The sequence below is a fragment of the Chanodichthys erythropterus genome, chromosome 15 (genome assembly GCF_024489055.1).
Source record: "Chanodichthys erythropterus isolate Z2021 chromosome 15, ASM2448905v1, whole genome shotgun sequence".
NCBI classification, from domain to species: Eukaryota; Metazoa; Chordata; class Actinopteri; order Cypriniformes; family Xenocyprididae; genus Chanodichthys; species Chanodichthys erythropterus.
Genome location: NC_090235.1, coordinates 13,591,623 through 13,616,163, shown reverse-complemented (window position 1 = coordinate 13,616,163; position 24,541 = coordinate 13,591,623). Strand labels below are relative to the sequence as shown.

General features: G+C 35.2%; 1 protein-coding gene and 1 long non-coding RNA gene across 2 annotated transcripts in view; both read left to right on the top strand.

Moving 5' to 3' along the window:
* The window catches only part of LOC137037371 (uncharacterized), a 130,187-nt gene that overhangs the window by 9,466 nt on the left and 96,180 nt on the right, over positions 1-24,541 (top strand). The window lies entirely within an intron of this gene.
* On the top strand, positions 17,736-22,196 carry LOC137037799 (uncharacterized). Its single transcript, XR_010897318.1, has 3 exons — positions 17,736-17,956; positions 18,086-18,133; positions 18,225-22,196. It is a non-coding gene; the product is annotated as an uncharacterized lncRNA (long non-coding RNA).

Genomic DNA, 24,541 nt, shown 5'->3' with positions numbered 1-24,541 from the left:
TACTGAGCCTAAAGATGAGTAAATAAAGCTGTCTTGAGCATTAAAATCCAGGCCTGAAAATGTGGCCCAACGCTTGACAAAGACTCGACAGAAAGCTATTTACCTCATTATATAGTGGAAACATTTGCCAACTGTGAAACATATATGTGCATTACATCTGCTTTATAATTCTTGGTTGTTGCAAATAAAGTTTAAAGTCCTCCTTAAGTAACCCTACACCCTTGCCTCATTTAGTATACATGGATCTATGAATATGCAAATTAGCCCCGCCTCCACCCACTCACACAAGCTCAGAGATCCACTTAGTCAACTTACTGAGGTAAACGCTGCACAATGGTATCGCTCTTTACCACATCAGACACATAACTGTAGTTAATATGATGAGAACTGTAACTGGGGAGCGGGTGGCCCTCAAAGGAGGAAAGCACCTGCAGGTGACGGTGGCACGGGTGTTTTGGTCCATGAGTTTTGGCTGGCAGACAGAGAAGTTGCTTGTATTATGGGACTAGACTTTTTGACTCTGAGTGGAGCCTGTATAAATGTTGCTGGAGCTTACCTTCAGATCGGTCATGAAGATGTTCCCCTACAGAAGGGCAAAGGACAGCCGATGTGCCCTCGGGTCAAGCGAGAAGGGAAGCAGCTGGGCAGAATAAGAGAGCACCTGCATGGAAATTATCCCCGTCGATCTCAGCAATGGGTATCAGTTCTGGGTAATGCCGTTTGGCCTCTTCAATGCTCCAGCCACCGTCTTCTAGTTGATAGAGCAGCTGCTGTTGCATGTATCCGGACGACCTGTTGGTGCATGCACCAGACTTTGCAGCAGCACTGCAACACCTCCAAGTGGTCTTCGCTGCTATCTGTCAAGCTGGGTTACGACTCATTCCAAAAAAAATGCCACCTACTATGGAGACCACCTTCCTGGGGCATGTGGTGAGTGCGTCAGGAGTCATCACGGACCCAGCAAAAGTAGCTGCAGTGAAGGAGTGGCCTGTCCCAAAGAACATCCAAGGGGCTGCGAAGTTTCCTGGGCCTGGCATCGTAATACCGATGCAGTTGCATAGGACATGTGTTACAGGTGTTTGCAGGTAAACAAATGAAGAATAAGGTTCCAACACAAAGCTTCAATAACAATAATCCAAATGACAGGCGAACAGGATGCAACACACTTAACTTAGACGTGACCAGACAAACACTGAGAGAACAAGAGGAACTTAAATACACAATGGTGATGAACTAAATGATGAACTGCTGTGATGATTGAGGTAGTGTCCATGGTAACAGATGAGTGGCGGGAAACTAAGACAAAGGAGACGTGACGAATGAAAACAAACTAAAAGTCCATGATAACTAAACATAACTGAGACAACAGGAAGCTTACGCTGCACTTTATCGATTTCAACACCATCTATGATTTGAGGAAAGATTCTCAAAACTTTTAAAGCAGGAAAAAATTATTTATTAAGTTACACATTTAAATATACAGACAATAGAATGAACAACTGTACACTGTATATTAAATTAAATGCCCCTTACACAAATGCTATAGCTTAATTTGCATTAGTCCTTCAATGCAGTCACAAACAGTGCAAAAAACACAGTATCTGACCTCAGAAGACATGACCGCTCACATTCACACATATCTGAAGCTTCACAGTCACAGTGAGGTAATGAAAATGATAGAAGATAAAAAAGGATAGGTGTTGTTTTATCCTAAATGCATAAGAAATTCATTTAATAGACAATAAGAGTCTAAAGACCACCAAACATTGTGCTGCTTCTAAATTTTTAAGTTAAATAACACAAAAAAGTAACAAAAATACAATATTAACAAAATTCCATTTCAAAATACATTATATAAGAAACTAAACATATGACAGAATCAGAAGTGGTTATGACATTCATTAAGCAGCTAGTTCCTTTAAAAAAATGTATAATGTTTTTTTCTCAATTATATATTGTTTTTAATCAGGGGCATAAAAAATTGAGAATGCAATATATGCAGTGGCACACTGGCGCCCCCTTTTGTGTCATTATGCCAAAATCATTCTTTAAAAAATTTCTTTAATAAAATGTGATAAATAATCAAAAGCTTATTTGTTAAAAAATGGTGAAAATAATTTTTTTTGTTTGTTTAGGTTAAAATTAGCTTACAACTTTATTTTACTATATCAAGTCGCAAGAGACAACAATGTTGTAAGAACCAATTCAATATGCATTCAATTTGTATTATTATTATTATTCTCAACCTATTTCTGTTTTATGTAAAGTGCTGTATTACTTTAAAAATTATTTGAAGTTTTCCTTCATACAAATTATCAAATGAAACTATTTTAAAAGACCATCAAAGCAAAAAAGAAGAAGCCTATATAATTAAAACAAACAAACAAACAACTCGATGGCTGTTGACTCATTTACTAATAAGGCTAATTGTGTTTGGGTGGATGGGACAAAATAAGTTTGTTTCCTAATTCTAAAAATATATAGATTAATTTTGGGTGATTGGGACAGTGCTTAAATGATTTTCTAATGAAGAAAATGATTAACCTTGCAATAGAGGATCATTGTGTATGCTCTGTATGCTGTAAATCAGTGGTTCCCAACCTCTTTATTTGTGCAAGCCCTGATCAACCACAAAAATATTCAGGAACTAGCTAGATTTTGCTAAAATAAAATGACCAAATTCTGAAAAATAGGAATAGTATATTTAAACGAAACGAAAGAAAGAAAGAAAGAAAGAAAGAAAGAAAGAAAGAAAGAAAGAAAGAGAAAATTTTGGATCAGTTTACTTTTTTGTATGAATTTGCACCTAAATCTTTTTTTTTTTTTTTTTAAAACGTTGCACATTTTGTAAGAAAAATGTAAATTTAAATACAGAAATACATTGCCATTTTACATATTGCATTACCATTAATATTACTACCCATATGCTTCCATAACTCAAACGGCCTTCCTTCAAATTAAAAGTCAGAGTGTTGAAAGTGAATTATTAAATTCATATGCGAATGATTAAAATAACAATCCACAAATCCGCATGTCAAAACAAATCATCTCTCAACAGCTCGAACTGCTTTGAAAGAATAACCAGTAGAGGGCAATAATGATCAATCACAATAGTCCTGTGGAGGCACCAAATGTTCCTTATTTCTGGAAGATTGAGCTCACCTTGTGCGATACTTCTGCTTTTGCTTTTCACTGAAATCTCCCTAAACATGCCGTTCTGACGTCTGAATATCAGAGTAATGCAGAACTTTTACCATGTGAGTTTTCGTGTTTTTAAATATCAAGCTTGTGTGTTTTGTGTTATTAAACCAATAGTTGTGTTGTGGAAACGCATCCTGCTGTTGATGCGGAAATGAGTAAACATGTTTATGACTCCATTACTGTGATTACGATGACTATGATGATGGTTTTTATTCGTTTTTATTAATGTAATTATTGGATTATTAGATTGTACAGTGATTACTCAGATTAGGTGACTGGTTTGCAGGTAAAATAATTTCTAAAACCTGTTGTTTCGATCCCATATGTGCTTGACCATTTTCAAGGATTAAAGTGTTCCTTATAAGGACATTTTTATCATGTCAAATCGACATGTGTTGAAGTCAGCATGAAGTTGCGCAAGTCTTTTCTTCCCTAAAGTGATGTATATCAGAGAGAAACAGATTATTATGGAATGAACAATATAGGAATACAAAGTCATAAAAAATATGCAACACAAAATAATCTAATCTTTTTCATCTTATATCAAAATAACCAGCAGATAAGTTTCTTTACCGATTTTAAAGAGTCATAAACGTCAGTAAAACAAAGTCATTGTTTTTGAATAATGTTTGTTGATTGTTCCAGATAATGCATTAATGGGGATAAAATGTGTATTTGTGGACTAATTTCCACACACACACACACACACACACAAACACACACACACACACACACACACACACACACACACACTAAAGTTAATGGGGAGTTTGGAGCATTTAAAATTACAGGTAAGTAAAAAAAAAAAAAAAAAATGAAAACAGCCACATTTATTAAAAATTACATTGGGGATAAAGAACCAAGCAGAATTCTTATCTAGAGAAACCTTTGGTCATTTTCAAAAAAAAAATAAATATACTTTTTAACCACAAATGCTCATCTTGCACTGCTCTGCGATGCACCACGCATGACGTAATCATGTTGGAAAGGTCTGTTTTAATTCTGAAGTGAACTAATCCATTAAATAGAGATTATCATGTACACAAATACATGCGGTAAAACAAAATAACTTCAAATAATATGAAAATAATGTAAGTGAATGTTTTAATAGGTTATTATGACATTTGTTTGTGATGTTATGTTTTAATTATTGTACATTGTAGGCCACTACTTATAATGTGCTGGGATGGTTATTTCAGTAACAAGATCACAACACATCTAATTTCTTACAAAGATCCCAGTTTGTTCTTTCAACATATCATAGTAAGACCAATCTCCACAAAAACACAAGTTTGTTCTTTGCATTCTTAGAACAAATGTAGGGCGGGGCTTGATTTTGTCTGTGGGGAATTGATTGGATGGTTGTGGTTTGCTATTGGTGGATCTCATATGAGTGACAGGTTGCCCCGCCCTCGTCATCAGAGAAGAGAAGAGATGCTGCAAGAGGGAGATATTCTGATTCAAGATTATGAGGAACATGAATTAAAAATATAATGATGTTATGTGATAATATTGCAATATTACGTAAAAAAAAGAAGAATTGTCTATTTTGATTACATGGTGAGTTTAAATATTCAGGCAAGTGAAATTTTTTTTTTTTTTTTTTTTTATCTAAGGAAAGCATTTATCCCTGCATAAGTCTCTTTGTGAAGTGTAACCTACATAACCAGCCCTTCTGTATTCCCATCAGGATGAAACTCCTCCTGCTGCTGTGCTGCTCAATTACAGTGGTCAGTACAGTCATTTTTGTTTACAAACTGTAACAATTTCAGATTTTCAGTTCAAGAAAGAGTTGTTCTAGTTTATTGTTTTTCTGTTACACACTTATCCAAGTGATTTTGGTTGACATTTATGATGGAAATTTTCAAGCATGTTATGTCATCACACACCATAACATCATGGAGTTCTTTTATTTAATTTAAAAGGATATTTTATTCTGTCTATTCTCTTGATTACAGAGAATAGACAGAAACACGTTTTTTTTTTTTCAGTATTAAAACCTTGTATTGAATAACTGTCTGTATTTGCAGGAACCACTTATATACGTGTGTCAAAGAAAAAAGGAGGCAACGTCATCCTGTCATGTGATATTGAGGACAAAGAGATTTCTGATATCCGTTTAAGCAAACAATCAAAAACGATCCCAGTTGATCAGAAGAACTGTAGTCAACGAATATGTAAAAAAGGAAAATGTGACGTCGTCATCAAGGATCTGAGACTGAATGACACGGGAACCTACATTTTTAGAGTCTATTCCAGCGGTGCTCAGAGTGTGGATGAGCTACAAAAGGAGAAGATGTACCGACTCCATGTTTATGGTAAACCAGATCTAAACATGCTTTCTGAATTTTCATTAGTAATGTGTTGATATTGCAGCCAGGCCTATAACAAGCAGAGACATGTTAAAATTATAATACTGGATAGGACATTTCAAAGACTGATTTTTAAATGATTTGGTCCCCTTCATCCTAAATATGTGCTTTGGCCTTGATTAATTCATTACAATGATTGAGGATAAATGTCTTTCTGTTTCTCCTCAGATGTGATTTCTGTGAAGAAAGGAGAGCAGCTGAAGTTGGATGATCTGTCGACCAATGCTGAACAAATTAAGCATCAGCCCAGAATCAGCACAGAGTGGACAGAGGTGTGGAAGAGAGGCGACGGGGTCCAGAATGATCACCTGACTGACAGTGATGGAAACCTTAAAGAGTTTACAGTCTCTGACACTGGAACATAAAGAGTTCTGGACTCTGAGGGACAAATCTTGATCGCAGTGGTGGTCAGAGGTGGGAGAACTTCAGTGGATTTTTAGTAAGTGGACTGGTGAGGTTTATTCACCATGATTTGAACACTAAACTGCTGTATCCTCTGATATCCTCAACAGAATCTGATGGTTTAACAGGAAAACTGAACGGCACAAATGACACCAAAAAGCGTGGTTAGTAAGCCATTGAGAGCTTTATAGAATCTTTAAACAGTGATTTTACAAAATAATTTTCCACTGTCTCCTTTCCTTCTGTAGATCATTTGTTTTTGATTGGGCCAGCGGGACTGTTTGTTTTGGCTCTGATGATTCTGATTCTGATTGCTGCTATAATCAAAAAGGTGAAATGAGACCTGCAGCATCTAAACAGAAGTATCCTGGGAATTTATCTTCAGAGCTAAAAGATCTGATTCTATCAACATATTTTTACAATACTGGGGCCAGTTGCATAAACATATTATGTGAAGACTGTGTCTTAAGAACTAGTCTGACCAACTAGCAGTTAGTTAGGGGTAATCAGTCTTACTTTTCTGTATTAAATTAGAACAGTCTGTGTTTTTATGTAACTGACTTAAAGTTATGAACAGTCTTTAAAAAAAATAATGGATGACTAATTTGTAAGACTAGTCTTTTTTTGCAATCGGCCACTGTTTTTACAACCTTACACCAGGATTCTGTTTGTTGACTGTTAAAGTGTCTAAACTGATACTCTAATTCATGAATTAGTAATTATGGTTTCTATTGAATCCATTAATTGTAGTTTTTAAAAAAAAAAAAAAAATAGGAAAGTATTCACTGTGAGAATGCATATGCCAGTCTGTGAAATAATGAAAGTATAACATATGCATAATTTGTACATTTAAAAAAAAAATGTTTAAATAACATTTCTTTTTAATGTGTTTTTTGACACTGTTGCCTTTGTTGTTAAAGGGTAATTTTAATGTGCTATTGTTTGTACTGTAAGTCACTGAAACAATATTTATTGTGAACAACTCTATAGAAATTAAACTACTTTTCCAAGTAATATTTTTGTTGATATGTATTTTGAGGACTGTCCCATCTTATTGTTAGTTTGTCTTTTTACCTCACTGTGAAGTTTCTAAGCCAGAACTATTAATTATTTATTAGGTAAACTATTTATGTTCCTTATATTGTACTGTATTTTTAGCGGTAAAATACCGGCAGCTGTGGTTGCCAGGAATTTACCGTAAAATGTATCTGGTCAAAATAAAATGCTGTAATTTGTTATACAATTTCACTGCGTTTTTTACTGTCAAAGGTTTTAATAAGGTTTAACATATTTCTGTTATTTTTACAGTTATTTACCATAATAGGGTCTATTAAAAAATGACCGTGATTTTAACAGTAAAAGACTGTAAAAATGCTGCAGTGAAAAACTATTAATTGGTTTACAGAAAGTTTCCGTACTATATACGGTGAATAACTGTGATAAATCTAATGGTACATTTAATGTAATTTTATGGTAAAATACCATTAAATTCACAGTTTTTGGAAGTGAAAAATAACAATTCATTGTAAATATTACAGTGAAAAACCATAAATTGACATTCCCACAATTCCCTGCGTGACACTTCACATTTGATATATTTTCGTTGAAATAACTCTGTTTCTTCTTAGTTTTTCTCATTTTTTTCTAATCAGTTATGTACATTAGGGTTTTATGTTACATCTAATGTTGTTAAATTAATGTTTATTGCATTTTTAAAATTTCATGCATGTTACCATGATGGTGTTTAGTGTGTGTGTGAATGACACTGTGTGCGCCTTCTATACGTTAGTGTTGTCCTTCTCAGCTTGTGGGAAATCTGCTTGTGATGAACTTTGATTCATCATGTGACTCAGTTAATGAAATACCTTATTTTACCGTAAATTTAACAGATTTTTTTTAACGTTGCTACTGTATTTTTTACGGTAAAGTTCTGGCAACCACAGCTGCCGTTTTTTTACCGTAAATTTTACTGGGATTTTTTTTTACAGTGTATTACTGTTAAATTAACAACAAATTACTGTATATATTATTATATTATAACTTTTTTTTACTGCAAATATCCGTAAAAAGCTATGGAAAGTTGTATTTTTTACATAAAATTACTGTATAATTGACAAATATATTTGTTTTTTTCTACCATGATTTTGGTAAAAAAAAATACGTTGTCTACTGTAAAATTTAGGGTTACAAAACCAGTATACCGTATTGTCTTTTACAGATTCCACATTTTTTTCACAGTATATTCCTGGCAACCACAGCTGCCGGTATTTTACCGTAAATTTGACAGTTTTTTTGTTTAACAGTGTAGTGATGTTACGTTCTGTGTCGAGGCTTCGGAGCGTGTGTCGAGAAATCCCGGAAGCTTTCAGTGAAGCGCATATCGAGGCTTGTATCGCTTTAGATCAATGACGTCATTGATGACGTTCGAAGCCTCGCTTCTGCCTGACTGGTTCGAATGGTTCGACTGGATGCGGTTCAAATCTTGACGTGACATTTTGACAGACATATAAACCCATGGGATCCCCTCAGAATTTGTGGTTTTAGAATAATAATATCCTGCCTGTTATGACCAAAGAATTTGTTTACACACATTTAATAGCCCTATTCATTTGAAGCCAATACGTTTATTACACAGTTATGTTATACAATCATTATATACAACCAGAAAATACACATTACATTCAAATAAATATGTAAGTCTTTGTGGAAATTGATTTTTTCTTCACCGTTATTTCTAGGCCATAACTGCCGCAAAATACAATGTATCACAAATCACATCAGGTCATCTGTAATGTATCTACTTGTTTTACACTCTTTGACCACCAGGTGGTATTGTGAACAAATAAAGCCTCGAGAAATGAACCTTTTTGTGAACCACTTGGCTGAAAAGCTTCAATGCTTCATGAGGCTTCATCTCGCCATCACTAATTTAAACTTAGTTGTTTGTCACACCTCTGAGAGGAGTTTTGGCCAATCAGATATTGTCCTGTTTCACAAGGGCTTTTCTCTGCCCCCAATCAGACATAGGTGTTACTTCCCATCTCTGCTTTAGCAGAGAGTACCATTTTAAACATAATTTCTATTAAATGGAATATGATACATTTTAAACAGATTTCATTCAAGTCAGGATTTAGAGAAGAGAAAAAGAATAAAATTAATTCCAAATAGGGCATACTTTCAGTCATTCAAGAGTTATCACATTTACATGAATTGTGGGTGTTCTAAAGCAAAACTGGTTACAGATGGTATTTGTGGACACATGATGTAAAATGTATGCAGTTAAAAGATGTTTGATAAGTCCATTTTAAATAGTTTGGAACAATTTTGATGCAGTTTTAGCTGTAGAACAGTCTTAGTTGGTTTTTCTGTGAAGTTTTAGGTCCCTTGAAGAAACCAAAAGGGCCTGCATTGTTTCTCTGTCTCTTTTGATCTGGTGATCAAAAACTCTTTATCTTCTATTTGGTTTGTCACTACTCCTGCTGTCAGGAAGCATGGGGGTTATACAAGTAATTAATGTTGGTTTTCTCTGTAGACAAGCTGGAGTTGAAACCTCGATTCTGAATTAGAATTATGTTTTGAAAGAATCATCTGAATGATTCATTTGTCTGGTTCATCCACGGTTCCTACATCAACAATCAGAAGAAACGATTATGTTGGTCATACCAGGCCAATACATAAACTTTCTGGGATGTGCTTTCATGCTTTGCATCCCCTGGTGTGAAATGAGTAGTTTCTTAAGCATCTCTGATCTCATTAACTCAGGAATCAGATCCTGTCAAATACCAGTAATATACCATTTTGCACAGCCACAGTATGTCTAACGGTCCAGTGCTGATGAATCGAGGAATCAAGTTGCTTTCTACACTCAAAAAAATGTCACTTTAAACTAACTCAAGTCAATTATGGACAGTGGTTCCACACAACCAACTTAGTTTCTATTAACATTAAAGGTTTATTTTTACTCTATGCAAAATCCTTGAGTTGTGACAAAACAACTGACTAAGGAAGAATCTATGTTAAAATAGTTATGTCCAACTTACTCAATTCAATCATGGACAGTGGTTCCACATGATTAAGACAAGTAAAATCCAATAGAATCAACCATGTTAAATTAACTAGAATCAATTGTGTTCATTTAAAATAAAATAAATAAAAAGCAATCAATAAATAAATAAAAAATAAATTGTTTTCATATACATTGATTTTTACAATTATTTATTCTTGTTTAATTTTGTGATGTTCTGTGTTAGAAATCTAGATGTGATTCTGGATTCATCCTAAATTGCCTTAACCAAAAACATTGTAAAGCCTAAATTGATTATTATGGGAAATGCAGCCCAGAGCACTACCACAGTGATTACTCTCTTATTAAAGTAATTTGAAAGTGTGCTAGCAGGTCCTCAACCCAAGCACAAGTGCAACAATTCACCACAATGGTAACCCTAAAACTATCAATTAACAGAAACTTTTAAATACCAACATAATAGAACAGTGAACAATAAAAAGTCTTTCCATTTTCTCATCTTCCTAAAAACTGCTTAAAATAACACTTTATTTCAAAATTTACACTCCTAGTTCATCCCCTTTGCAAAGCATGATGGGAAGTTAAAATCCTGTTTGATTGAGTCCTGGTTGGGTTTACTTGATTGAAACATGTTATTCTAATATGAAAACAAGTTAAGTCAAAAAGTAATTGTTTCAACTTAATTTAACATGAAGCAATTGAATTTGAACCAGAAACCTAATACAATGGTGTTGAATCAAAATAAGTTGTTTAAATAAAGTGAAGAGCATCAAAAAATCATTTTTTTCAGTGTATGTGTCGGCCATCCTGCATCTTCACAAGCAACTGGTTTGTACTGTCTCTTGCAGTGGCTTCTGCAAGCTGCTTTAGCATGTCTTCACTGAGAGCCGCTGTTGCTTCAAGCGCATATACAACTCTTTCATCACTGAGATCATCTGTACTTGCATGCTGACCTTCAGCAATGCTGCGTGACAATGCATCAGCGATTATTAACATGTCCTTCCCAGGCATGTATTGGGCAATGAGGTCATATTTCTGTAGCTGTAAGAGCATAGGTTGGAGTCTCGCTGGTGCTCGCTTGCTCAGTGGCTTCTTGAAGATAGCCTCCAATGGCTTATGGTCTGACTGGATATTCACACTGAAGTACAGGTCTCTGCAGGACATGATTGATGGGCGAGGCCATAAACAGAGGGGCATTTTTGAGAGCATTACCTGATTTGCCCACATCAGAGTGTGGGTAGGGTTTAGAGATGGGGTTGGGTGAAGGAGATCATTTTCATTGCATGATATATAAACACCCACCAGTTTGAAAACACCCACAAATACAGAAACGCCCACTTTTGTTCTGCAGACCTCATACTCTTCACACTGCGTCCATATTAGGGATGTGCATCTCCATAACTGAGGCCGATGCGATACGCATCTTGATGCATAGCCAACGATGCGATACATTAAAGATACATATAGGCAGCTACCGATGTGATACGATTCACTGCTATTACGATTCGGTGCGATACGATTTCGATTCAACACGATGTGATTCAGTGTAATACGATGCAATGGAGAAAAATAATATGCTGTGCAATTCAATATGTAGATATTTAACTTTTATTATTTTATTTTTTTAAATGATTTGGTGGAAGAAAGAGTTCCGGGTCTGCCATGTCAATCCGTTCTTGGTGGTAACTCTCAGGAGGACTCCTCTCGGTCTCCGTAGTGTTGTTGTCATACGTCATAATCACTTAGCAGCTGGAGTGGTGAAGAGAGAACGCGCTTTCGCAACAGTTCAGAAAGGAGAAATCAATCTAAAAGTTACATAAAATATTGCTCGCTTTATAAATAGTAAAAGAATAGCGCATCTACTAATAATTATATATGAATAAATCGTTTTTTACCGATGCAGATATGTTAGAAACGATGCATCGCGATACAAATGCCAAATGTATCCGATGCACGCTTATTTAAATCGATGCATCGCATCGTAAGCTTTTATGCCGATGCACCGATGCAAATCAGTGAATCTTACCATCCCTAGTCCATATACATACTGATTGAACTTTTTAGTGGAGAAGACTATCACCAGCAACACTTTTTTAAAATCTGGGCATAGTTCTTTTCCGTATCTGTTAAACCCCTCCTATAACTGTAAATCATTATAAATGTTATGTATGTTTAATTCATACTGGAAGCCGGAGGGCGCCCTTGCACAGAAAGTCCAAATATGAAGCCACTTCAGATCTCAAATGAAAATTATTTCAAATACTTATGATGTTGTGAAGTGAGCTTGTTTTGCTTTTCAAATTCACATTGTAAGTGACTCAAACTCAGAGCATGTACTCTATGAAACATTATTGAAAAAATGTATTTAAGAAATGTATTTTGTTACCACCTATAGTACGCTTGAACCCATAGTATACTTCAAGTAGTAGCTAAATAAATAGCAAAGGGCTTCCGGTCTCGAAGCAATAGAGGCGGAGGTGGAGGCAGAGGCGGAGTATCAAACTTCCGCCCAGACGACTGCGTCATCATTGATGTATTTTAAATAGGCTATATAATTATACACAATTTAAAATTCTACCTATAAAATAATAGGCTATTCTGTTTCTAGAGCAATAATATTTTTGAAACGGCAAATACAGTAGATGAACTCAATATAATATTCCACTAGAAACAACACTAAATAGTCAGAAACGGTCTTGCCATTTTAAATAAAATTAAACTAACATTACAGGAGATCGATTGCTGTAGACAGTGCTCAATAATTAATTAGAGTAGGCTATCATTAGTTTTCTCCTGCTAATTATTATTTTATACCCATAAAAATAAGTAGTAACTGCCAGACAATGATCACCTGCTTTTTCTCATCATGGCTAACGTTAGGCGTGTTATCTTAACTAATAACATTTTTTAATTAGCTTATGAAGCCCACATTTAATGTTACCGAAAAAAAGTTCAGTGGTCTGTCAGATCCTGTAGGTCGAAAAGAGGTCAAAGAGCCCGCAGCTTCACTTTTCAGGATGTATGAGGCACACCCGGTCTGAACGAAATGTCGGAATATCCCACAGCAGGATATGCAAACTAAGTTTCTCGGCTGGATAAAGCAAAGCAGCGTCTCGCTAGTAAAGTTGGATGAGGATGAGGATTGCAATCAATGTAAAAAGACAATTGCGGTGATATACAGAAGTCATAAATTAAGCATGTGTGAGTCTGTTATATTGATACTCAAAACAAATAATGTATGAGTGCTCTGTCTTGACGCACTGATCACACAATGCATTTATGCACAGACGCATTTCAGTACATTCACATTATTTTCACACATTCAGGATAATGTTTGGATTTGTTGTGCTGTTTATGTTGCTGTGTACTTTAGTATATATGCAGGTCAAAACGGCTGGTTTAGGTTTTTTTGGCATCTCCATGTGGTCCTGTTCAGTATCGCAACTTGGCTTGTCTAAAATGTGAGGAAGCTGTTGCACATACTATACACTGTGAATGCTGAAATGTTTTTTGGCTGTGATTTTTTTTATGGGTGCTTTAGTGTACATAAATGTATGACTTATATGGACTCATATCATCGCTGGAAACAACACACACTGGTGACACCTGCTGGTCAAACTCTGTAAACACATGCATTAAAAAAAAACTAATTGCAAATGTTCTGTTGAAGGTGTCATCTTATTAAATGGAATAATAAATCATCGAATTCCATTAAATATTAAGTGTATGTTTAATATGTGTTATTTTATTAAATTATAGGGCTTGTTTTATCGAGAGTAAGAGATTAATCGCACCAGTAAGAGATTATTATTTCAAACTCTTCATTTTTGTTATACAAATGTGCCATTAAAAGTCTCATTTAAAAAAAAAAAGCTAAAAAAAAAAAAAAAACACCATGTAGACACTGGTTCGTGGGTTGGCAGAGATCAACGCCCCCTTGTTTCAGTAAGTGCTGCAATGCAAATTACTTTCAGTTTTGGATTTACTGTCACTCACATAAACACAGTCATTTGTTTGGACTCATGCCGAACTTTTATCATGTAAGTTTTCCATTTTATATATATAAATCCAGCTTGTTTTTGTTATATTATTACAATAGTTTTGTTTCGATTTGTGGAAAACACAATATATTATTGTGAATATATTTTTATATATGTTTATGATGAATCCTTTACTATGATTATGATAACGTTTTTTAATTTATGCAGTTATTAATATAATTATTAGGTTGTTACTGAATTTCCAAAGCCTGTTGTTTGTGTTTTGAGTTTGACTGATTATTTTCAGTAATACACAAGAAATCATTTATAAAACCAAAGATCAGGTTAGATGTTTCTTATTTTGACATTTATCATGACAGATCCATATGTGTTAAATATTCAGACAGAATGAAAGTGAATGTTTAGTAATATTTTACCATTCAGGAAAGTGTTTTATCTCTGTATAAATGTGTTTGTGATGTGTGTTTCTAATCCAGCTCTTCTGTTTCTCATCAGGTTTTTGACTCTTCTGCTTCTGCTGCTGTTTTGCTTTATCAATTATAGCGGTCAGTATTATTTTTGTTGGTAAATGGTAACAGTCTTTAATTTTTTAGCTAAAGATTGTAGAGTTGACTGTTTCTATTTTTGACTTTGCTTGACATTTGGGGGTTTAAAGATGGAAATTTCCCACCATATTTATTAATAAACTGTTCAGGAATTCAATACAGGTTCACTGACACATCTGATGCTGCTTTATACTATAGTCATCAATATTTGTTAAAATGTGGCACAGCTAACATTGTTGGCTCCTTATTACCCTAATTAGGGCCCGAGCACCAATGGTGTGAGGACCCTATCGTAATTGCTCAGTCAGTTATTCTTCTTCTTGAAAACTCATGAAAACTCATGAAACTTTGCACACGTGTCAGAAGTGGTGAAAATTTACATCTGATATGGGTTTCAGAAAATGAATTGAAAGTGCCACCTACAAAATTTCACACCTCCTAGTGCTTTAACACTCTGAGGTCTGACGGTATCGCCGGCGATACCACCGTGGTTTTTTTCTTATCAGTGTGAAAGAGACTCAAAATACTCCGTCAATGTTGCACATACAATTAAGAGTTATACACCATTTTAATCTGTGGAATATCTTCTTTCATTTGTGTACACTCAGAGTAAAAACAGAATTTTGTGCTTTTTGTAAAATAAAGAAAACTAACATGATGCGTGATTTCTCCTCTCCCTCTGAACGAACTCCAATCTGATAGTTCTCAGAAAATGAACTGTAACTTAGTGAATACTAATGACAAAAAAATTACACTTATGTCTAAAAAAACGTTAAGATGTCAGGTTTTAAATCATGTAAGTCAAATCGAAAACAAACCTTCTTTGTTTATGTAATCTGTATGAAAAGAGAGCCATGTCAGAAATCCGTGATTCAGCTCATTATCTGCTAATGCGGCCACGCCCACGGAGCCAGCGCTATTCAGACGCTAATTCAGTCAATACATGCATTTATTATCTCAATCGTGTATTTATTGTCTTGAAAAGTGTTTATCTGGATGTAAAAGTCATGGTTAGCGATCTCTAGAAGACATGCAGTTACTTCCTGTTTACTTGTCTTCTACAGATGAAGTTTAGATGAGTTTTTGTTTCTTTAGCGCCCTCCTGCTGCTGTATGTATTGGAAACTCCATTCATGGAATAGCCTCTTCTTCTTTTAGATGAATTTGTGGACTAAAATGCACAGAGCGCCCTCCGACTTCAAGGATGAATTGAAAACACCAGCGCTCATAGTAATGACAGTGAATATTAAATAAAAATAACTCCTCTGTATAGAAAATTGACATAAGCATATGAGAATCCAATATTTCTCCAAATGTGCATGCTTTTAAACTAAAAGCCTATATTCAGACTCTTTGCATCACAGAAATACATTATATTTTAAAGTATAATATAAAACCATTACTTTATATTGTAATAATATTTTTCTGTATGTTTCATATATCATAATGAGCTTGAGACATCACAGAAGGTTTTTTTTCACAGCCTACCTGACTGAAATGCCTCATTAATATGCAAGTCATTTCAGCTCATTACTATCCAATTCTTTTGTCTTCTCAGGTGAGAATGGCCCATTTTCAGTGGTGATTCACGCCTCCTTGCATACTGTGTTTCTTGGCAAAAAGTGTCTTACAAAAACTAAATCAATATATTGTTAAATATGAAGGAGTAGGCAGCATAATTTTTACATAATTTTGAAGCAAAAACTCTAGTCTACAACCTCCAATACCCTAAAGTCTTATGAACACAGATTTATTATACTTTTTTTGGCCTTATTTCAGTGACTTAAGTTTTTTGTTTTTTCAACAACCACGCATAAATGTTATTCCTTCAAAAACACAAACATGTACATACATGTTCCTCACATATTATTGTAGCCTAGTTTGTGCTGAATACAGTGTAATGACACTTTTTCCATTAATATGTTTATGAACAACTGAAAAAAGCACAAATGTCAGGGCATGTCAAAAGTTCTCCAGGCCCCAAATCAGCCTCAGACTCCAGAGGGTTAATCATATCAACATCATATTTGGTCAATCTAATCTAAAGGCGTTGAAATAGGCGACATTAAATTGCGAAGATCTCTAGTTTTCACCGAATGGCGTGTCCGTGGCGGCCTGACAAAGTTCAATGTTTTGCCATGAAACAAGAAGTTGTTGTAACTCAGGCATACAATGTCCGATCTGCCCGAAACTTCACATGTTTGATAAGAGTCCTGGCCTGAAGACATCTACATGCCAAAATGTAGTTATAGTCATATCACCACCTGCTGGTAGCAGGAAGTGTGGCAAATACAAATGACTGATACAAATGACATATCCTCCATGTATATATTTAAATGCATATTCCCCACCGTGCTGTGTTTTCCTAAAGCCACCGGGTGACGGTGGCATAGGTGCGAGGGTACTTTCATCACTGCTTGAACCTTAAATATATATATATATATATATATGTCTATATTTAATCCAGTTGACTAAAATAAGAATATTTTCAGATGGCCTTGATTACAGAGAATAGAGAGAAACAACACATGTATTTTTCAGTATTGACTTTGTATTGAATAAATATTATGTCTGTATTTGCAGGAACCCCTTCTATACCTGTGACAGGAACAAAAGGAGGCAGTGCCACCCTGTCATGTGAACTTGAGGACCATGAGATTTCAGATATTGGGTTAAGAAAACGGGCAAAAAACATCCCTGTCTGTAAGAATGAAGAATGCAAGAGTGAAAATGGCAGAGTGTTTAAAAAAGGATCATGTGACGTTGTGTTAAAGAATCTGAGCTTCAGTGACGCTGGGAAATACATTCTGAGAGTCAGTTACAATAATAATCTGACAGAAGTGGAGCAACAAGTCATGGAGTTTCATCTTAATATTCAGGGTAAAGTTAAAACTGATTAAATCATCAACATGTGTTTTCTGGATTTCCTGATAATGTTAACAGTGTAATAATGTTGCATGCAGAGCCTGTAATCATGGAAAACATTAAATGTAACAATTTTCCTATACAATATTCAGTTTAGATGATTCTAGTATAAGCTTTTCAGTGGCTGATTTTTAAATGATCACATTTGGTCCCTCTGATCCTAAATCTGTGTTTATGACCTTGATTGATTGACATTAATAATTATGAATGTCTTTCTGTTTCTCCTCAGGTGATATTTCTGTGAAAATAGGTGAGCAGCTGAAGTTGGATGTTCTGTTGATCAACGCTGATAAAGTGCAGCATCAGAATATCAACAGCACAGAGTGGACAGAGCTGTGGAAGAGAGGCGAAGTGGTCCAGAGTGATCGACTGAACATCAGTGATGGAAACCTGATCATTTTAAATTTTACAGTCAATGACACTGGAACATACAGAGTTCTGGACTCTAATAATGAAATCTTGATCACAGTCACAGTCACAATCACAGGTGAGAGAAGATTAATAGGTGTTTAGAAATATTATTTTAAAGTTTTTGAACAGCAGATGTTTATTAATCATGATTTGAACAGAAAACTGATGCTAAACTGTGTGAGTAACCCTTCAATCTCCTCTACAGAATCTAGTACACAATCAAAGGGAGAAGATAATGACACTGAACCACATAGTAAGTATACAAAACTCTTTAAGCAGTGAGTTTAAAAAAGGAAAAACATAAAAAAAAATAAAAAAAAACTGTGTTCTCTTCCTCCTTCCAGCTGTAGAGCCTTGGATTATTGTGGGATCTGTGATTGGACCTCTGGTTCTGGCTCTGATATCTGCTGTCATCTGGAAACACAAATGTCAGCACAGGAACCCAGAACGTGAGCGTGTCCCAATGCAAGACATACAGTAGTCCAGAACATCTAGAGACGACACTGGAAACTTGTAATCTTATATTTATATATTATAAGGTTGAGCGAGAGTGCTGTTCTTCCTGAATATCAGAGCAATTACACATTAGTTTTTATATTTTTGTTAGAATTTGTTTTTGTTTTTATAACAGTTCAATAAACAAGTCAATATAAAGAGAGCTAAATTTTGAACACAGTATTGTCTGAATATATTTATTAAATGAATTTGACATAAAAGATGATGCATTTATCAATATGTAAGAAAAATGACCATAAAGGTAAAATTGCCCTTGGAGATCAATTTATGGGAGAAAATATCACCTTTAATGCACAGAATATGAAAATCTTTGTGAGTCAGACAGTCCTAAACCAACAAGATATTCCAGCACAAAAACACAATTATTGTTATCAACACAATCCCAGAAAAATATCTAGATATCATATGTGCCTTACTGTGAAGATCTGAAAGAAAATATTATAGATAGGATATATGAGATGTAGTGGTTCTGCTGTGGATTGATTTAAAACCAATTTAGGTTGTGAAATAAAGCAAAAACAGACATGCTTATTGAACTGTTAAATAAAATCAATATCACATTTGCAATCATGCAGATATTCAGGAAGAACAGATCTCTTGCTCAACTATATTATATTATATAAATATAAGACTAAAATTTATACTCATTTCAGCCTCAGATCTTGGATTTCAGGTTAATTTTAACTTCATTATAGTCAGAGGTGTCAAGTAACGAAGTATAAATACTTCGTTACCTTACTTAAGTAGAAATTTCGGGTATCTATACTTTACTGGAGTAATTATTTTTCAGACGACTTTTTACTTCTACTCCTTACATTTTCACGCAATTATCTGTACTTTCTACTCTTTACATTTTAAAAATAGCCTCGTTACTCCTATTTCATTTCGGCTTGTTTTCATTCCGGCTTGAAAAACAACAACAACAACAACAACAACAACAAACTATCCAGATAAATCGCGCCATCTGGATAGAGTGAATTTGATTGTGGTTGGATGAGAATAAACATAGCCTACCATTCTGACACCCTATTGGTTTGTACGCGATCCATCACACCTGCACATGTCACAAATCACGTCACACTCTAGCAAGGTGGACAGTGTTGGGGGTCGTTACTCAAAAAAAAAAGATTATTTCTTAAAAGTTATTATTTCTCTACTACTGGCTCATTTAGGCTATCAAACGGGTGCTTTCTCTTCGTCCTCTGCAAATTAAGCTAGGTAGTTCGGTAGAGAGACGTTTGAATAAATTAGCGTAGGCTATACACCGGTTTTTAAACTTTTTTTTTTAGCGCGACCCATTTTATTTATGTGACCCATAGTCATATACAACCATGTAGCTAAACAAGCCAAAACGAATTCATTTAAAACGAAACTGAAGGTAAACCTGTGTCGCTGTCATACTCTCTCTTTCGGTGAAGTGGAGCAGTGCTCTTGCTGAATGGCACGGATTGCGCTACGGACTATTGTACCTTTTTATATGTTTTTTTTTTAACTGTATTTCATTTTTTATAACGAACAAGCTGCGATGTCACGTTTCCAGTGCTTTGTTGTGTGTGCGTGAGGCGCGGGCGCGATCAAACAGCTGTCTTTGCCGGGGACTTGCCTCATCGTCATGGCAACGGTTCGTGGCCAGGTTAGATTACGTCAGGCCCTGCGTTCCATTCGGAGGGGCTCATCCCTGTGCCCTAATCCCTTCAAAGGGTTTACCCTCCGGAGTGAGAGCTTCGAAGGGATGAACGGTGTAGAGGTCAAAAATACTCCTTTTTTGGAACGCACTTCTGCGTCATCTTAACGAGACAGTCAAGGAGGATAGATTGCGCAAGCTGCGCCCTTTGTTTAACGTTAGTTAATTTATTTATTTTTGGTTTATTGCACCATATTGTATATTGTGTCTATGTATTTGAAACATTTGAATGAACTGATAAAGGGAGCTGTAAAGTATTTTTGTTGAAGTACAATGTCATTTTGACCATATTAATGTACTAAATCTAACTCGTATAAATATTACAGTAGTATAGAAAATACTATATATAGCCTACACTTATAGGTAAAATCGAACTCCTAACCTCCTGTACCCATTCTGTGATGACAAAGAACTTCCCTGTGCAAAGGATCATGGTGGCCCGAAGTGTCCATCAGTTGTACCCTTAGAAATCCTTCATTCCGAAGGGCCCTTTAAAGTGGCCAGTTTTGTTTGGAACAACCCTTCAATATGGCGGCCATGATTGTTTTCACTCCGAAGTGCTCTTCAGAGGGCGATATATCCCGTTTGGAACGCACCGAGAGTTTGTTGCCGTTTGTTGGATGCTCAGACGACCAAACAAACGGCGATTAAACATGTTCAGTCTGGTAAAAACAGACTCCAACCAACGCCAACAGGGTTATCACACCTATCCAACAAACTCCAACAGACGAGTGCGGTGTGAACTGAAACAGCTGAAAACTACCCGCATTTGGCAGGTATTAATGTCAAGCCCTGATTGTTACTAAGCCTGCCTTGGGTACACCAAAACTACCCACATTTTTCTTGTCCGCTGCCCTCACAGATTCCTGCAGTTAAGTTTGGATGTACATTTACATTCCAATAAAGGTTATTGATGACATTTTGAGGAGGTGGAGTGCACAAAAGACCCCTGTGACACGGCCTAAGCTTTTGTCCTTAATGACATTTTTTCCCCTTACATTACTTTTACTTTTATACTTTAAGTAGTTTTGAAACCAGTACTTTTACACTTTTACTTGAGTAAAAAGCTTGAGTTGATACTTCAACTTCTACAGAAGTATTTTTAAATCCTAGTATCTATACTTCTACTTGAGTATTGAATGTGAATACTTTTGACACCAGTGATTATAGTCTACATCACACAGTGAAAGTGTGCACTATCAAGGCCAGTTTTTGCAAAGTGAGTGACTCAATAATGACACATTTACACTGTTATGATTATGATAACAACAATTATATTATTATTTTGCTGGCATGGACTCAAATGTGTTTCTTGCCAAGTTGTTTTTCCCATTTTAAACACCTTTAGAGAGATTTTTTTCCTTGCCGTTGTTGCCCTTAACTGACCTCTTGCTCTTCTTTTTGTGAAGCTGCATTATGTATTGAGAAAAACTCTTTTTTTACTTGTTTTGTAAACCACTTTTGATGCAGTAATATTTTATTTATTTTAATTATGTATTTTGGTAATATTGAAGAATTATTACTGTATTGTTTTAATATAGGTATAAATGTTGATACTCAGGAAAAATAAGGAACTTAATCCTGTCTGTGACTAAAATGATCAGGGATCAATATAAACATCAGATCTGTGGTGCTCAAAGGCCAGGAGAAGAACATGTTTGATGACCTTTATACTCATATTGTATAACCCAAATTGATTAATACTGTGATTTTTCTGTTGTCTTCATGACCTCACTGTGAATGTGAAGCTTCTGATCATCAGATATGTGTGAATGTGAGCCGTCATGTCTTGTGAGGTCAGAAGTTGTGTTTTTTACACACTTGTGCTTTGACAGATTATTTCAGATCAAACTGTTGCATCTGTGAGATGCTGATTATTGCAAAGCTGAGTGACTATAAGTGAGATTACAGTACTCCCTTTAAAAGTATAAATGTGAATTAAACATGTCCATCATTTCAGTCTGATAATGCAGACACTATCTTTCAGAGACTGATCATGCTTATTGAAGATTGCTGAAATTGTTTATACTCTTTCTTGTTTTCTTTCAGTTGTATTTCACTCTTGCTTAAAGACAAAAAAAAAAAAAACATTTCTACCATCTGTATTTTTAAATGTGTAACTTAATAAATAACGTTGTCTGCTTTAGAAGTTTTGGACATCTCTCTGTTCATCACTGACCTTATTTACTTTTTCAGTATTGCAGCGTAAGCTTCCTGTCTTACTTACCTTAGAAAAGACAGACTTCCTCCTTCAGTTTGAAAACATGCACAGTTATGACCTATATAGACCAGGAAGTGTTTGCATAGAATCTGTGTTTGCACTTTTTTGTAAATAAGTTATGTAATATTTTAAAGATGATTAATTAATCAAAAGTGTCCCAGAATCTGTTCATAGAGCTTAACTTGAAATATTTATGATCATCTACAAACACTTAGTCAAGTTTTGTTAAGTGACTATGAAAGTTAAAATAAACACATTCAGAGAAATCAGCACATTTGATGAGAGGATGCTACACTTCAACATTCACTATCAAAAGGATCAGACCAGAAAAGATGGAAAGAAGCAAAATGTGCATCTCTGACGAGTCACAAATCAGCTAAATTACACATGTTTATTTGCCAATCTGTGCTTTTTTTGCAAATCAGCATTGCTGCAGGGAAACACAAATGACCACAGACAACTGAGGTTTAGATGCTTTTCCTGTTTGCCAGATCGTACTTTCAATTCAGAGAAACAGAGATGCAGTTTTTACATGTAGAGAATGAGCCTCAAAAAGAGCAGCAAACAGTTTCTTCTTCATACAAACATGTGCTTTAATATCATTAGACCAGCAGGACTAGTGCTAAAAATGAACATTGTGTCTGGCTGTATCTTTAGACTTTATATAGTTATCTAGAGGAGCATTAATGAGTACATTTAAGCTGTTTTCAAGAGGAAATATAAATGTAAATCTCTTCTGTAGCACATAAAACTTGATTTAATAAAAATGTCAACAGATGTCTTCAATGATAAATGTGTTGTTGAGAGATCTGATCAAATAAACAGCAGTAAAGCAGAAATTGTTGATTGCATTTTCTGCCAGAAAACGAACATTATCAAAGCTAAATCTCTTCAAACACAGCTATATAAATTCAGAGGTGTTAGAGCTTTTCCCACACTTCAGAAAAAAAAAGGTTTCACTTCATTGTCACGCAATTTCCTGACTGATGCAAGTAAACCACAAAAATACGGGTGGGTTTGGTAATGTAATTTGGTATGTAATATCTGATTTCCTCACACTAAAGGGCAAATTAGCCTTACACACTCACACACTAAGGCTAATAGAATGACAACATTAGTAAAAAATTGTGTTTTAAATTCATGGTTTTAAAAAAATGAATCTAATCCATACTGCTGTCTGTTTTATTTGACTCTTTCATTATGTTCAGTATTCTTCAGCTGTGCTAATAAAGGTGCAGTAGGTGATGGAATCTTTCAGGTGATTCTTTCAAAACATCACTCCAGAGGCCCAAATCAACATCGCAGGACCCAAACTCAGAGAATCAAATTTTCGGCTCCAGTCCGTCTACAAAACAACCCCCTGCTAGGTACTTTTATGGCCACACATGCTTCCTGACTGAGGAGAAAGGTGGCAAACTTTAAGCCATTTGTAGAAACCAAATGGTCAAAAAGACAACACAATTTAAGCCACAAAAAGATAGAGACAGAGAGACAGTACAGGCCTGTGACCTCTGAATGACACAGAAAAACCCACATATACACAATTATATCAAATTGTTCAAAAACAAGTCAAAATGGACTTATCAAATATCATCCAACAACATAATTCTATATCATGTCTACAATATGCATGCGACCATGAATGCTTAGAAACACTCACAATTCATGAATGAAATCTGTGTAAAATGTATTATATAAAATTTAATAGAAATCATGTCTTAACTGTACTGTCTGCCGAGAGCGGGAATTCAAGAGGCCCAGAGATAACACTTATTTTATGATCGGGGAGGAGAAAAGGCCACCTTTGAAACAAGACGATACCTGATTGGCCAAAACTCCTCAAAGAGGGTGGACCAAACACCCAGGTTAAATAGTCACATCACTAAGACAATAATAAAAAAAAAAGACTATGGCTAGAAACTAATGGTGCATTCACACCAAACGCGAATGAAACATTAAGCGCGAATGATTTACATGTTAAGTCAATGCAAAGATGCAAATTCGTGTCTGTTGTGAAGTGAATTTCATGCGCGAATGAAGCGAGTAAACTCAAAATGTTCAAGCGTCCAACTACACGTGAATAGCGTGATTTATTAAGACTTGAAGTAAGAACAAAGAAGACCACAGAATAATATGGCTTATGAAGGACAGACAAGCAGCTCCTTCAAGCCATCCAATTTCTTCACTTTCCTTTTCTTTTACTTTAACTTTCTTTTCCGTTGAGAGTCTTGTGTTCTAAG